Raw genomic sequence first — 14,770 nt, forward strand, 5'->3', positions numbered from 1 at the left:
AATCAAGGTTAAAAACTCCAATTAACCCAACACTTGATATTTAATTACTTCTTCCCTCCGCATCAAAACCCTCAGGCGCCACTCTCTAGCTGTGGCCATGGCCTCCTTTGCATCATGTGGAAAGGAGGGTGGTCTAAGGGAAAGCGATGGGTTTTGGAATCAACAGGCCTGAGTTTGAGTCTCCAGTCTGTTACTTCATAGCTATGAGATTTTAGGAAGTGACTTTGCCTCTCAGTTCCTCAATCAGTAAAACGAGAGTAGTAATAATGATTTCTCAGTGTTGTAGAATTAAATGAGATCTGTATGTAAAATACCTGGTGCATAGTAGAAACCCAGTGAATGGTAGTAGCTGTTAATTACTGCTGCTTAAGAAACTTACAGTTAGTTCAAAGAGGAGTTTACATGCAGTTCATCAAGCAAGGGGAGGAAAGATTAAGGTATATTATGTTGTAGAATCCTACCACCGATCTTTTTGAAATAAGTTTGGGGGTGGGAAGGCCTGGAGGAAGGGCCTATGGCTCAGTGGTTTCTTGACAGGCTCTGGGATTCCCCCCATCCTCGTGGACTTTCAGGAACTGCTCTGAGATACTCATGTCTACCTGCTCACACACCCTTTGCTGGCTGCTGACACCACATCAAGGCCTTTTCCCTGCATGCCTTTGTGTTGTTCAAGGTCTGCAGTGAAGCCAACTGTACAGCATGGGGTTTTACCTTATCATCAGTACTTGTTTTCAGCCTGACCCCTGGATGCCCTGTTAGGCGACAGATCTCCTGATTCACTTCCTTCTCAGAATTCTACTGCATAAACAAGCCTAAGCTGTAAGATGTAAATAATTCCAACTCTAATACCAAACAGACTTAGCCGCAGTGTAGCTGCTATACCCTGGGAACAGGGAGGGTGAAAGTGTAGGGAACATAAAGGGCTTGGGAGGGAGGGGAAGATGTCAGAATTTCTATGGAGAGTCTGGGGAACTGAGTGAAAGAATTTTTGTCCAAATAGTATGGAAAATTCCCTCCTGGCCCTTTATATAATAGAAGCTATTTCTAAGTGTTTCTCCCACCCACCTTGGGACACACACAGGCATAAAATGACAAAGAAGCTCAACTTCTAATGCTAAGCCACAATGGAATGCCACTTGGATGAGAAATTGGTGACATTTTGATTTTTAAAAGAAGGTAGGTGCCTAGGAAAGTCCCAGTTGGGCAGTAAATACAGAAAACACAGAAGGACCCTCTGTGGCCAGAGTGCTGTGGGGAAGTTCAAAGGACCCGATACATAGTCTCTCTCCCCACCAGAAGCCTAAACTTTAAGCCTCAGTCCAAGGAGTCCAGAGTTTCTTTGCAGGGAGCAGGTTGAACAAACATCAATAATCATGTATGCAAATGGGTGATAAACATGAAATCAAGTATGTGTGCAATTAGTTTTATGTAAATCTTACAGGGCTCCTGAGATGATCAGGATGAGAGCAGATCTGGGAGAAATTAGAGTGGGATCCCAGTGTGGATAAGGAGGAAGGTGAAATTTTTTTTTTTAATTTATTTATTTATGGCTGTGTTGGGTCTTCATTTCTGTGCAAGGGCTTTCTCTAGTTGCGGCAAGCGGGGGCCACTCTTCATCGCGGTGCGCGGGCCTCTCACTATTGCGGCCTCTCTTGTTGCGGAGCACAGGCTCCAGACGCGCAGGCTCAGTAGTTGTGGCTCACGGGCCTAGTTGCTCCGCGGCATGTGGGATCCTCCCAGACCAGGGCTCGAACCCATGTCCCCTGCATTGGCAGGCAGATTCTCAACCACTGCGCCACCAGGGAAGCCCGAGGAAGGTGAAATTTGAAGGGATGGAGTGGTATTCTAGACTGGAGAATGGCCAGTGTACAAGCTAACAACGTGGCACAAGGGGGGAACTCAATAAAATAAGAGAAGGAGAGGAGACGAAGACATTTGATTTTGGAGAGGAAGGAGCCAAGGAGAATAATAAAAGAGGATTTATGTGGGAGTGAGAAAAGGAGGTGGTCCTAGGGACCACAAGAGTGACTTCAAGAAATAGAGGATCATGGATGCTTAAAGGGAATTATTCTTGCTTTCTGAGGGGCAGACTAGAGTCAGAGAGTTAATTCAGGGATTGGAGGAGAGGTCTTCCCTTTGCAATAGCCAGCAGTAAGCTAGTTTGCCATTCTGAGTTGCTTCAGCAGATGCCCAGCTCTACTAGCTAACCAAGACCCACAGACTCCAAGGACCACTTGAGGGCCATCAACTGACCTATTAAGTTCCAAGGTTGAGCCAAGTGGTATCTTTCCTCAGAACACACCATATACCTCCTCCATTTGCTAAACAAATGACATTAGTAGTGTCTTAAAAACAAACAAACAAACAACAGCACAAAACAAGTAACAGTTTCTCCTGAGCTAGGTAAGTAAGAATCAGAAACTGCTTATTATCTCAACATGTCAAAAACTGTAGTTCACATCAGAGGCGACTAGTTTATTAATTTGAATTTTCTCTTGGGGGTTTTTCCTTTTCAAAAAGTGATTTTAGCTGAGCCCAATTCCCCAGAGAGCTTGGCACTAAAAGAGTTTGAAGTTGAGGAAATGCTACCCAGGCTGTTGTTTTCAGGCTTGCTCACTCCTTGCTGAAGCACCCTCTTCAGTTCATCAGTTATTGATCAAGACGCTGGTATAGGCTTCAGTCTCCAGAGAGGGTGTGTAACGATGGGAAGCTGAATTCTGCCAGTGGAATGTTTACAGATGAAATGGAGCATTCCTTGAGGCAACAGGGCCAACACATTCCTCTCAGGACTCCCAGGATTAGATCTCTCTTGATTCAAGAGATGAGGATTTATGGCATGTTTCCTATCAATTTCATATCAATAGATAGAAAATAGCAAACCAATCATCCAACCCCCCTGAGCCCTTCTTACCAAGGCACCACACCCCAAAATACCATACACAAACCCACATTGCAGAGGGCCATGGACACCAGTGTGGTCAACCAGACCAAACCAAAGGACAATGAGAAGCAAAACTAGAGCCACATGGCTGGTGTGCTATTTGAGAGTACTGTGTCAAGCAGCACATAGAAAATTCGAGTTATCCACAGCATCGGTGCTATATCCAAGTTTGCCTTCTGAAGAGACCACCAGGCTAAAAGTCAGGAAATATGGGTTCTTTCATTGGCAGCCCCATTAAAGCTCATGACGCATGAGCACACTTGGGGGAAGGGCAAAGCATGCGGTCAAACTGTCCTGTCCTGCTGTTCATTCGTCAACAGTATCAAACTTGATTGATTCTTTTTTTTCAGTGAGTTGATGGGGTGCTTTGAGGTCATGCAGACGTAGGCGTGTACCCTTTTTACCACTCTTTATACAGCTCCATTTCCTCACCTGAGACGTGTTGATGATCTTGATGAACCTTCATAAGACTGGCCACCTCCCTTCCACCTGGGGACCCTAGGAGGATTAATTAGATAGTATCTATAATATGCTTACACTCCTTGGAGAAAGATTCTACATAAAAGCAAAGTAGGGGCTTCCCTGGTGGCACAGTGGTTAAGAATCCACCTGCCAATGCAGGGGACACGGGTTTGAGCCCTGGTCCGGGAAGATCCCACATGCCGTGGAGCAACTAAGCCCGTGCGCCACAACTACTGAGCCTGCGCTCTAGAGCCCGCGAGCCACAACTATTGAGCCTGCGTGCCGCAACTACTGAAACCCGCACGCCTAGAGCTCATGCTCCACAACAAGAGAAGCCACTGCAATGAGAAGCCTGCGCCCCGCAACAAAGAGTAGCCCCCGCTCACCGCAACTAGAGAAAGCCCGCACAGCAACGGAGACCCAACGCAGGCAAAAATAAATAAATAAAATAAATAAATTTTTAAAAGTAAATAAAATTTTTTAAAAAGCAAAGTATTATTATTTCTAAGAGAGATGATACTTATTAGCTCCTTATAGGATAATTAAGCAAATAAATTATGCTTCCCTTTAGAGAAATTATCTCCCAATTTTCCTAATTCTTACAGTCTCTAGAATGGAATATACACTCAAAACAAGAAAAAAAAAAAAGGGCAGGTTGGTTGGTGAAAGAGAATGGGTTGGATTCCTAACCATAACTCAACAAGCTTGTTTTTAAGGACATAGTTAAAAAAGAAAATAGACACTGCTATCACCTTCCCTCTGATTTTATAAAATGCCCTTGTCTCCTTTATAATAATTACATGGTAAAGATAGCTCTACATTTCTCTGTTTGTTCATTTTATGGCCTTTTGACTGTTCCAATTGTTGAATCCTTTGATTAAATGGCATTGTAGTTGAGTAGCTGTTCAGAAATCACAGGTCATCATTGCACTCATACCTGTGGTGATATTTTACAAATTGATAATGTGAGTTATGAGTGGAAATTTTTAAATCCAGACTCCAGTCCACAGAAATTTCAGGGAAAACTCAAACCAGTCTTCATTTTATATTCACCTCATTTTCCAGATCGTGTCAAAATGCCTTATTCAGCATTTAATACAAGCCCAGCCTTCACATGAAACCAGTTCGACGTGCCCTGTGTTTTGGATAGCTTACTACAATGAGGTGCAAACTGCCTAGGTTTCTTCACTACGTAGGTAGGGAACTGCTCACTTTTTCTTCTCCTTCTTTTTGTCTGACAGAAGAATTTCATGGTGAGAATGAGAATCTTTCTGGGGGAAAGCAAAACAAAGCACAAAGTAAAAAAAAAAAAAAAAAAATGAGACCTTAAAGTAAGTTGTTGAGTGAATTTTAGAGAAGAAAACCCAAAGCAAATGTATGTAGTGCCTCTGTGTGCCCACAAAGAGCATTGCCAGCCCTAGCCATCACAGGTCGAAGCGCATGCGAATCAGATCTTAATCCATTAAACTCATTCACAGGAAAATGTAATGTAGGTCACGGTGGAGAGCAACGTGGTGTCATGTGCAAGCTCATTCACCATCCCGAATGACATGAGTCAGGGGCGTTCAGTGTGGAAGATCTGAAGCCAGTATATTGCAGTCCAAAAGGTAACCGTGGAACGAACTGAATGAGTAGCCAACAAGGCCTGGTGTAAAGTGTCTCTAATACAGCATGCTGTGAACTGGCACCCATCCGACCTAGATGAAGCATTTGAAGCACCCACAATTTCAGTACTATCTCCTCTTTCTTTCCAGTGCATTCGTGGCCATCTTTTTCAAGCGTTTATCTTTTCCACTTGGTTTATTTTATTTTATGAGAAGGTTAATGCTTCTCTGAGGGATTTAAGCAGAACTCAGTCAACTTCTGTGGCCAGTAAGGGCAGGGAGAAAGGAGACAACAGAAAACTTTGCCCGAGAGAGCTTGGGTGATTCTTTTTATGATTGTTTTTATTTTTGCATCTCGGCCTCCTCAGCCCCACCCTCTAGGAGTATTGCCTTCAGCATCTCCAGGGAGACACCCAGGCAGTCTGACTACAGGGTTTGTGGGTTGTGTTTGCTCTTAGGATGGGTATGGTGAAAGGAGCATGGCCACACCCTTCTTTCTTTGTAACCACAGCCTGATATAGCTCCTCCCACAACTCCTCTCCAACCCGAAACCATGAAAAAGCTCCAGAAAAAAAAAAGCCAAAATGTAGACACTTTGGAAAAATCCTCAACTTTCCACTTTGCCCATTCAAGTTTGGGGTCACCCATTGTGACTTTGTCACAACTGTGTTGCCTACAGTTAGAGGTAAACTTCCTTGAGGGCGTTGACGGTGTTTAAAGCATATTTTGTCAGAATTGATTTTTTAAGAAATTTTAATAAATTATCAAAATCAAATTAATTTTATTGTCCACACTATAAAAGTAAAACAATACTCATTATTTAAAAATTGGAAAAGATATAAAAGCAGAAAAACACTAGACATGTCACAGTTAAAATTTTGATATATTTCCTTCTAGACCTTCTTTCTTCCTTCTTTTCTTCCTTCTTTCCTTTTTTGTTTCTTTCTGCACAGCAAAGGGAACCATCAATACAATGAAAAGACAACTTACCAAATGGGAGAAGATATTTGCAAATCACATACCCAATAACGGGTTAATATCCAAAATATATAAAGAACTCACACAACTCAACAAGAAAAAAACAAACAACCCAGTTTAAAAAGTAGGCAGAGGAGATGAATACACATTTTTCCAAAAAAAGACATACAGATGGCCACAGGCACGTGAAAAGATGCTCGACATCGCTAACTTTAGGAAAATGCAAATCAAAACCACAATGAGATGTCACCTCACGCCTGTTAGAATGTCTGTCTTCCTTCCTTTCTTTCCTGTAAGTGCTCAGATTTTTCTTAAACCCCAGGTAGTATGTTTCCAGGCTCAAATATGTGGTATTTGGACATATATTGCTTTAATCAAAACACAGGGGTGAGTAAGGATGCACCTTACATTACCCCATACCACCTCTCCTCCAGCACCTTCCCCACTCACATTGGCCCAAAAGGATGTGTGATGTGAGCTGGCATCCTCTCGGTCCCTAAAGCAACTGGAAAAAAATGTTAGTGACATCAACCTAATTGCCCTCAAGCAGATTAAGTCTCCTAGTTCTAGTGGTAAAACCTGCTGGTGACTGTCCTCATCTACACCCTCCATATCCAATGTTGATTAATTGCAAATATCCATGCTTCAAGACAGGGGTGAACACTTGTGCCCCTCCGGTGTTCTCTGCATGTTCTGTGTTCTTTGAGGAAAGTGGAGCCAAGTGGGAATGTGGCCAGCAATGCAACTGGCTTTCCGATGCATGTTTCTGTAACACATCTTAGTGCTATATTTGTCATTGGACTTAGGGCCTCAGAGAACTTTCCAAGGTGAAAACCTAACATTGCTTCCATGGATGTTAAGGGTAAAGCCCTTAACCCTAGGACTTAATGAGAACAAAATTAAGTGCTTCTTTAAGCAGCTTAGATTTACCCTGTCAATATAAGTGATGGGAGACTTCTTCGTGTGCTTTGGAAAAGAGATTGTGTGTCTGTGTGTGTGTGTGCGTGTGTGTTAATCTAAAGCATCGTCTCCTTGCTTCATTATGTCACCATACACACTGTTCCTTTATGATAGACAGGGTTCATCTATTCCCCTGCTCTAAACTTAATTACTTTGCAATTAATTCTTTGTTGAAAATAGCAAGGCTCCTAAACTCAGAACATCTCATTGTGAGAAAGGCTGTTTATGGATAGAGGTCAAGAGGATGTATTGGAATATTCCGCAGCACTGCCACAGATATTTTGAATGAAAGCAGCAAGAGAGAAAAGGCCCATTCCAAACGAGTTTGCTATGGAAAGTGAGGCTTCTTCCCAAACTGAGTTCAGAATTTTAAACTTAACACGATAGAAAAATCTCATTGCAGTCATCTTAACATTTCACATTTTTCTAGGGTTTACCTTGTGGCAACCACTCGCACATGAATTGTTTTAGTTAATCCTTATAAAAGTCTTCCCAGCTAGGTATTATTAACACTATCTTATAAATGACATAATTTCTTAAGATTATACAGATGGCCCCTAAAGGAATTCATTTCACGTGGTCATTGCTGAATAGTCTGCATACATAAGATCGTTGAATCCATTATGCCCGTTTTACAGATGAGAAAACTGAGGCTTTGAGAAGTGACTTCCCCAGTGTATTACAGCTGGTAAGTGCTAATCCCAGCCTCAGACTCCGTTGTCTGCCTGCGTTGTCAGCTGTGACCCTAAATTACCTCCCTCCCAAAGTCCTTGTCCTTATCTTCCACCAGCCTGGGAAGACAGTCTTTCAGGGAGGGCCCTTCATGCCAGTTGGTCAAATAAGTGTTCCTTGGAAGGAACTCAGAGGAAATTACAGAAGTGTGCCCTTTATGAGAAGATGCTTCTGTCTTATGTATCCTGGGGTCTGTGAGGATCCGAGGCTGACTAATCAGTCCCTGCGGTACCCACAGCCCTTTCCAAATGCTACCTCAACAGTCTTCCCACCAGACCTTGGAAGTCAGTGATGAGGACACTAGTGACATCAGTGGAGGAGGCCACCATCTTTCTCTTGTACAAAAATGGGTACATAGGACAAGATTGGGAAAAATCAGAGCCTCGGCAGTCAGGGTCAGGCACGTCCTGTAGCACGTGCTGCAGAGCAGGGTCTGGGCGCTGCTGGGGGTTCCACACATAGTAAATAACAAACGTTGTTGAGTGTGCGAATGAATGAATTCTCACAGTTATAAGGGCAGAGAAGAAGCAGTACATTGGTGAGTTCAAAATACTTTGCCCGCTTTACCCTAACTTTAGAGAAACTGGATCTCCAATGAGAAGTTTCTCTGTGAGACCCTGTGAGGCAGTGATAACCAGCTCACTTCCTCTGTGCAAATTTTTTTAACTTCTACTGACCCCTCTCATCTTCGATGGTTCTTGTCCGAGCCCCTGTTAAGAAACTTAACATATGAAACGTTATTTTGTGTGTTACAGTGCTTACAGGAAGATAAGGTACTCATATAGAACCGTGCATTTCTTGAAGGCGTTCCCTTTTTTAAAAACTTTTTACTTATTTATTTTTGGCTTCGTTGGGTCTTTGTTACGCACAGGCTTTCTGTAATTGCGGCGAGCGGGGGCTACTCTTCGTTGCGGTGCACGGGCTTCTCATTGCGGTGGCTTCTCTTTGTTGTGGAGCGGGGGCTGTAGGTGCTCAAGCTCAGTAGTTGTGGCTCATGGGCTTAGTTGCTCCGCGGCATGTGGGATCTTCCTGGACCAGGGCTCAAACCCGTGTCCCCTTCATTGGCAGGTGGACTCTTAACCACTGTGCCACCAGGGAAGTCCCAAGGCATTCACTTTTTTCCCTTTTCTTTAATTGCAGTGTAATTGACAGAAGGCATTCACCTTTGATTCATTCAGCAAATATCCCAGAGGTATTTTCTAAGGAGCTACCATGTGCCAGGCACAATGGCAGGAGCTTAGGACACAGAAACAAAAGATAGTGTCCCCGTACTTAACAGGAAGGAGTAGTATTTTCTGACTTTGAGAGGGAGGATGGTGCGTGATAGAGGACAGGGGCGTGTTCAGACAGATAAGTAAATAAAGATCATGTGGCATGACAGCTACGAAAATGGTAAGCACAGAGAAAAAAGGCAACTTTGGGGGAATTTAGAAAAGGCACCCTTTCCTAGAGGTGGATGCAGATGCAGACCCGCACCTGGGCTCATAGATTCGTGAAGGAAATATGTCCCGCCCATCCTTTAACCAGTGCCCGTGAGCTGTGACCAAGCTGCACAACAGAGCAGAGGCCCGATGAAGGGTACGCTGATGGCAAAATGGAGTTTGTACTGAGTCTTGGAGGTTTTGTGGGAATTAGCCCAGGAGAGAAAAAAAGTATCGCATTCCTGGCAGAAGAAACAGAAGACCAGAAATCTCAGAGCTCTTTAAGAACATGGAATACTTGGGGAGCTATAAAGGCTGAGAAACCAGGAGCCTTTCTTCATTAAGTAACTTCCTCGATGCCTTGGATACAGCATTATATTAGGAGAACGTTTATTGCTGGTGAAATATATCAGCAGAAAGATTCCTGATTTTTCTTGCTTTATCTACTGGGCTGTCCTTTCACACACACACACGAAGTAGAGGATGACTAGTTTACACCCGGTTCCCACATCCTTAAGGAGTGAGTTGAAAGTGTTCCCTGTGAGTGGAATGAAAAATTTCCCTTAAGCATCATCACATTGTCTCTGCTTCCTCCAATTTCTGCAAAACTAAAGATGTCAGGTGTTGGGGCTGTGGTGAGACAGGATCAAGGTCAAACCCCTGCTCCCCTTCTCTTACTGCAGGCTTTACTTTCCCTTAAGGAAAGCATGCTGCTAAAGATCGTGTTCTACATGACCTCTTTGCTGGCAATTGTCCTGGCGAAAGGAGTAATAAGGAAGAGTTGTTATATTTTAGACACTTTTGAATAGAATGGGAAATTGTTGTTCATATCCCATTCGATGACCAGGGTGCACATTATTTTTCCCATGCTCTAGTTTTTTCATAAAGTGTATGCTTTCCCCACCTACCCACCCCCCTCATTTCTCCTAATGAGCACAGTTCCCACATCTGGACAGGACAGGCCTCTCTGCAAGGTCCTTCCTGTCTCTTTGACCTCCCTGGCTTTCCTCCTGGACAAAAAGCAGATCAGCTAGTGGAATTGCATCGGGAGTGTCACATCGTGTGCTTTGTGGGAAATCAGTGAATGGGGCCCTCTTAGCTTCTGGAATATAAAATTCTGATCTAAACAAACTTGGGTCAAGAGCACATGGGGCCTAAGTTATAGAATCAGCTCTATTTAGAAAACTCTTGGTAACTATTAAAACGTCACCAGTAATTTTCATTGCAGCCCAATACGAAATATACTAAAGATAAAAGGGAAACTTTGTATGGTGCCAGGGATCTGCTATAGAAAGTGTTAGAAATTGGTGCTGCAGTTCTCTGCTTCTCCCCATAATCTGCATTTTACACAGAAATCAGGAAGCATGCCCAAGTTTACTTGGTGAAAACAAATTTAAGAAATGAATGCTTCAAATCTTAATGTTGGCCTCATTTTCTATAGGAGGGGTGAACTGACTCAAATTCTATATATAAAGCTTTTGGGCTAGAATTTGGCGCTAAGCCTTTTGATATTTCTGGTTTTTTTCCTGATGTGACAGGCACAGTGACATACCTCACTTGGGAGGAGAACAAAAAAAGACATAAGATAGTTGGTGTATTGTTTAGACTCAAATCTCAAGAAGTGGAGTGGAATAATTTATCTACAAGCTAAGCTAAAGAAAGAAAAAAAGGAAAGTATATCTAGATAAATTCCATTTGAATTTTAAAATTAAATATGAAGAATACAATCATAAAAGTAATTTTTTTAAATATAGGCAAATATATTTTTGGAATAGACAAAGTCTTTATAGGCATATAAACAAAGGCAGAAACTATAAATAAAAGCCTACTAGATTTGATTCTATCCCCTTAAATAAAATAAAATTTCTTAAATTTGCACATGTAAAAAGAATAACCCAAACAAAATTTAGATAGAAAATAAGCAACATACGATTAACTTTGCAGAATTATTTTAAATTGGTAAGTAAAAGACAAATACTACCATAATACAAAAATGAGCAGAGATTATGAACAGGCAATTAGCAAAAGAGGAAATACAAAAATCAACAAAGTTAAACAAAGCAATCTCATAAGTAAACAAAGAAATGTAAATTAAAAGAAGATACCTTTTTAGCCAACTAACTATCAAGATTTATTTTTCATGATGATGTTCTGTATACAGTACTCTAGGAATTATAAATCATAACACTTTCTACAGAATGCCTTAATATATATTCAATTCTTTTTAAAAGTTAAACTATCAAGAATGTACTTTTTAAAAAATCACCTGTTAATAAACATCTGTGTAACAAGGATATTTATAGTAGAATTCTTTTTAATAACAAAAGGAAATGGCAGAAAGCGCTATGATTATTAATAAGTGGTAGAGTTAATGGGATTTTAATTCTCTCCTTAAATCTTTAAAAAAATTTGTCCAGATATTCTGCAGTAAATATGTATTACTTTTTTTTTTTTAAGTGATGATGGATCTTAAGAAAGATGTTGGAGGGCTTTCACAGTGCCATATCAAACAGGGGCAGGTGATGGGAGTGGCTGGCCCTGGGGAAGGAATATTTTATCCCTGGCATTGTTTAGAATTGTCAGCCCATGGTAATCATCAAAAGCAAACCAGCTCTTAGCTGGGATTTTTATTGTTTTTAAATTATTGCCTGCATCCTGGGCCATTGCTCCCATGGCATTCTCCCCTTCTCGGTACATAACTGTGTCTGCTGATGCTTCTGGAAAGAAAGAGGAAGGGGTGACACATCAATTTCAGCATCAAGTATGTAAAAATCACTCAAGATGGGTACTTTCTACCAGTTTGTACCATAAAATACGTAATCATTTCATGACTACAAACACGGGAGCTTTTTTTCCAACTTACCTGGGTGATCCTACTTCAAGAGTGGAGTGGCACCATTTTCACTTTGTCGGCTTTCATATTCTGCGTGTGTGTGGAATCCCACAGGAGTCTCATTTGTCCTATCAGACAGGAACTTCACAGGTTGAGAGTTGTCAGCCGACTGAGAGGTATAACTCTGCGTTTCCATCCCGGAGGAACCGTGAATGAGATGCCATATAATATGAATGGCTGTCCCCCTAGGCGCCCTATAAATTTATTATAAAGCACTGGATTGTGCAATAACAAAAATAACTTATGAAACTGAAGGAACGTGTAAAAAGGAGAAATTTCTGTCTCTTGAGGGTCGCAGTAGACCCCAGATTGTACTGAGTGGCAGGCCTGATTTCATTAACACAAGAGCAGGCCTGGTGTGACCCAGACCTGGCAGAAACTCTGCAATGCGTGAGTGGCTCTGTAGTTTCTAGTGTTTGGGAACAGAAAGTTAGACGTGAGTCAACCAGTTTTTCTGGAAGGAAAGAGCAAATGCGGACAACTCTGTAGATTGAGAGGATGAGGACAGCTGGTTTGATGATACTTTGTTTGCTTTTAACATTCACTTTGTAAAAGATCCTTAGAAAGGTCCGATTTGGGGTTTTGACTGTACTTGGGAGATTGGGGTGAGGGGAGGCCTCATTTGGGCAGCTGTGTGGCACAAAGAGCATCTAACTTAGGCTTTTGGTTTTTGAAAAAGCAGTCTGTTGGGGTTTATGTAGCTCTGTAGACGTTTATTGTTGCAACTGGCTTGGCATTTAGTTACCTTTTAAGGAAGTCCTGAGTAGAGGTAAAATTTGTAATATGGACATTACTCAAAATCCTACAAAAAGCAATCCATACCAGCTGGAGTTGTGTTTCCTTTGCTGTGGCACAAAAATCTCTTGCCCTCTTTATTGTGTCACCCAGTCAAGAGCGAGGGCAGAACATAAGGCCTCTTTCAGATGTCGGACCCTCATTTTTGCTCCCCTGAAAAACCCTTTAGAATCTCAGAAAACAGTTTCCCAGTTTCAGTTGCCCACCCTAAGTGCAGGTATTGTTCATTATATCAGTTTAGCGAGAGGACCATCTCACACTCATTAAGTTGATTGAAAAATGATCAGAAGAATCGCAACTGTGTCCTTCGAGAATATAAATGCCTCCGAGGCCATCTCCATTTTAGGAAAATCAGGTCTTTTACCTTTGCTCTTGCCTCCCCTCAGCATTTTCTCCTGCAGCAGAAATAATGCGTTTAGTCATTTTGGAACAGCGGTTTAATACGTTAATGATTTCAGGTGCTGTTTCTAGAATTTTGGCTCTGCAAATGTGATCTGGTGAGTGGGTCAGAGGCGGTGAGTGAGGGTCCTGGGAAGTGAGGATTTTATGAAGCCAGGATGCACTGCAATGAAAGCACAAGCATCCCACGTAATTAAAACACATGAGGCATCCGTGCTGTGTAGCCTGTCAGAGACACATGTGGCCTTATGGTGGGCTGAGAGGAGGGGAGGGGAGAGTGAAAGGGGCATTAAAATGATGCGAAACCAGAGAAATATGGGCCTCCTGTTCCCCAGCTTCTGGAATTAGGGAATTGTTATATAATCCAAGCCAGCAGCATGAAGGGATTTGGCTAATAGTTAACTTAATTTTCTGGAATGTCCTTTTTTTCTGTAAGTCAGCCTAAGTGGAAAGAAAGTGGAACTCTTGTCAATGAATCAAATGGCGGGAGGGGCCGGCTGGGAGGGCTGATTCCCCCTGGATCTTGTACATATTACTCCATTCCTTGGCTGTACTTCCAGTGTAGGTTAAATGAATTGTTCCCATTAGCGAGCGGATAGGACAGCTCCTTTAGATGAAGGAGACTCTGTACTTTGAATGTCACCGTGAGGAAAAGGTAGCCCTCGTAGAAAAGTTGACAGTGCCACTTGTGGCGGTATTTTACTGTCATTGTTAAAACTATATCAAATGATGACTTACAGTGAGGCTCAGAGTTTCAGCATAATATATAATGATAATAATACTTCTGTCAGCTTAGAAGTGATGTCAGGTTTCCGTGCAGCTTCGTGCTTTATCTGAGACATGGTGTGGTCGTGGAAGCAGTACCTGGTGCCAGACTTGCTGTACGAGGCTGATTCATTCTGCCATGGATGCTCCTGACTGAGTCACATTCACTCTGATTAGCCACTTTGCCTTCATGTGCTGAAACTAAAATCCTGAATTTGCTTCATCTGTGTATTTTTTAGAGCCATATTTAAAGTACCCTTCAGTAAGTGACACCAAATATGACTGTTGGGGGAAAAATATTAATAATCAGGAGGACATTGAGTTGGCTGAAAGGTTCCTGATGTCTAAGTTCAAAGCCATGTGACATCATATTGACATTCCCATATTGGCAACAGGGAGATGGCTTGTTTTATTTGTTCTGTTACCTTGGAAACTGAGGCATAGGCTTTATTTGTGTAAATAAAGGGTAACGAGATCAGTTATCTTCATCATACAGCAGTTGTAGGAATTATTTGGAATATTCAGATCATATATAAGAATCTTTTAGAATGCAAATTTAAAAATCAAGATGTTTGTATGGGAAAATATATAAGCAGGAAGAAACCCCTGTCACATACATTCTTTGATGGACATTGGTACCCGAAAAAAGTCAAATAGTTTCACACTTTCCTTTGGTTCTGGGACCACATTAGTGACGGTTCTGAAAATAGAAGTAACTAAAGCTACCTCCCTGGATAGGGGTTGATTTCCAAATTCATAAAGGCCTTGAGAGCGCTGTTTTAATGTTGCGTGGGTGAAAGGGCAGAGGGCGGGACACGTG

The 14,770-nt window shown here is 42.0% G+C and overlaps 1 protein-coding gene across 1 annotated transcript in view; it reads left to right on the forward strand.

Annotated features, from left to right (window-relative positions):
• The window catches only part of RORA (RAR related orphan receptor A), a 723,518-nt gene that overhangs the window by 506,576 nt on the left and 202,172 nt on the right, over positions 1-14,770 (forward strand). The window lies entirely within an intron of this gene.

This window comes from Balaenoptera musculus, chromosome 2, assembly GCF_009873245.2.
Source record: "Balaenoptera musculus isolate JJ_BM4_2016_0621 chromosome 2, mBalMus1.pri.v3, whole genome shotgun sequence".
Lineage (NCBI taxonomy): Eukaryota > Metazoa > Chordata > Mammalia > Artiodactyla > Balaenopteridae > Balaenoptera > Balaenoptera musculus.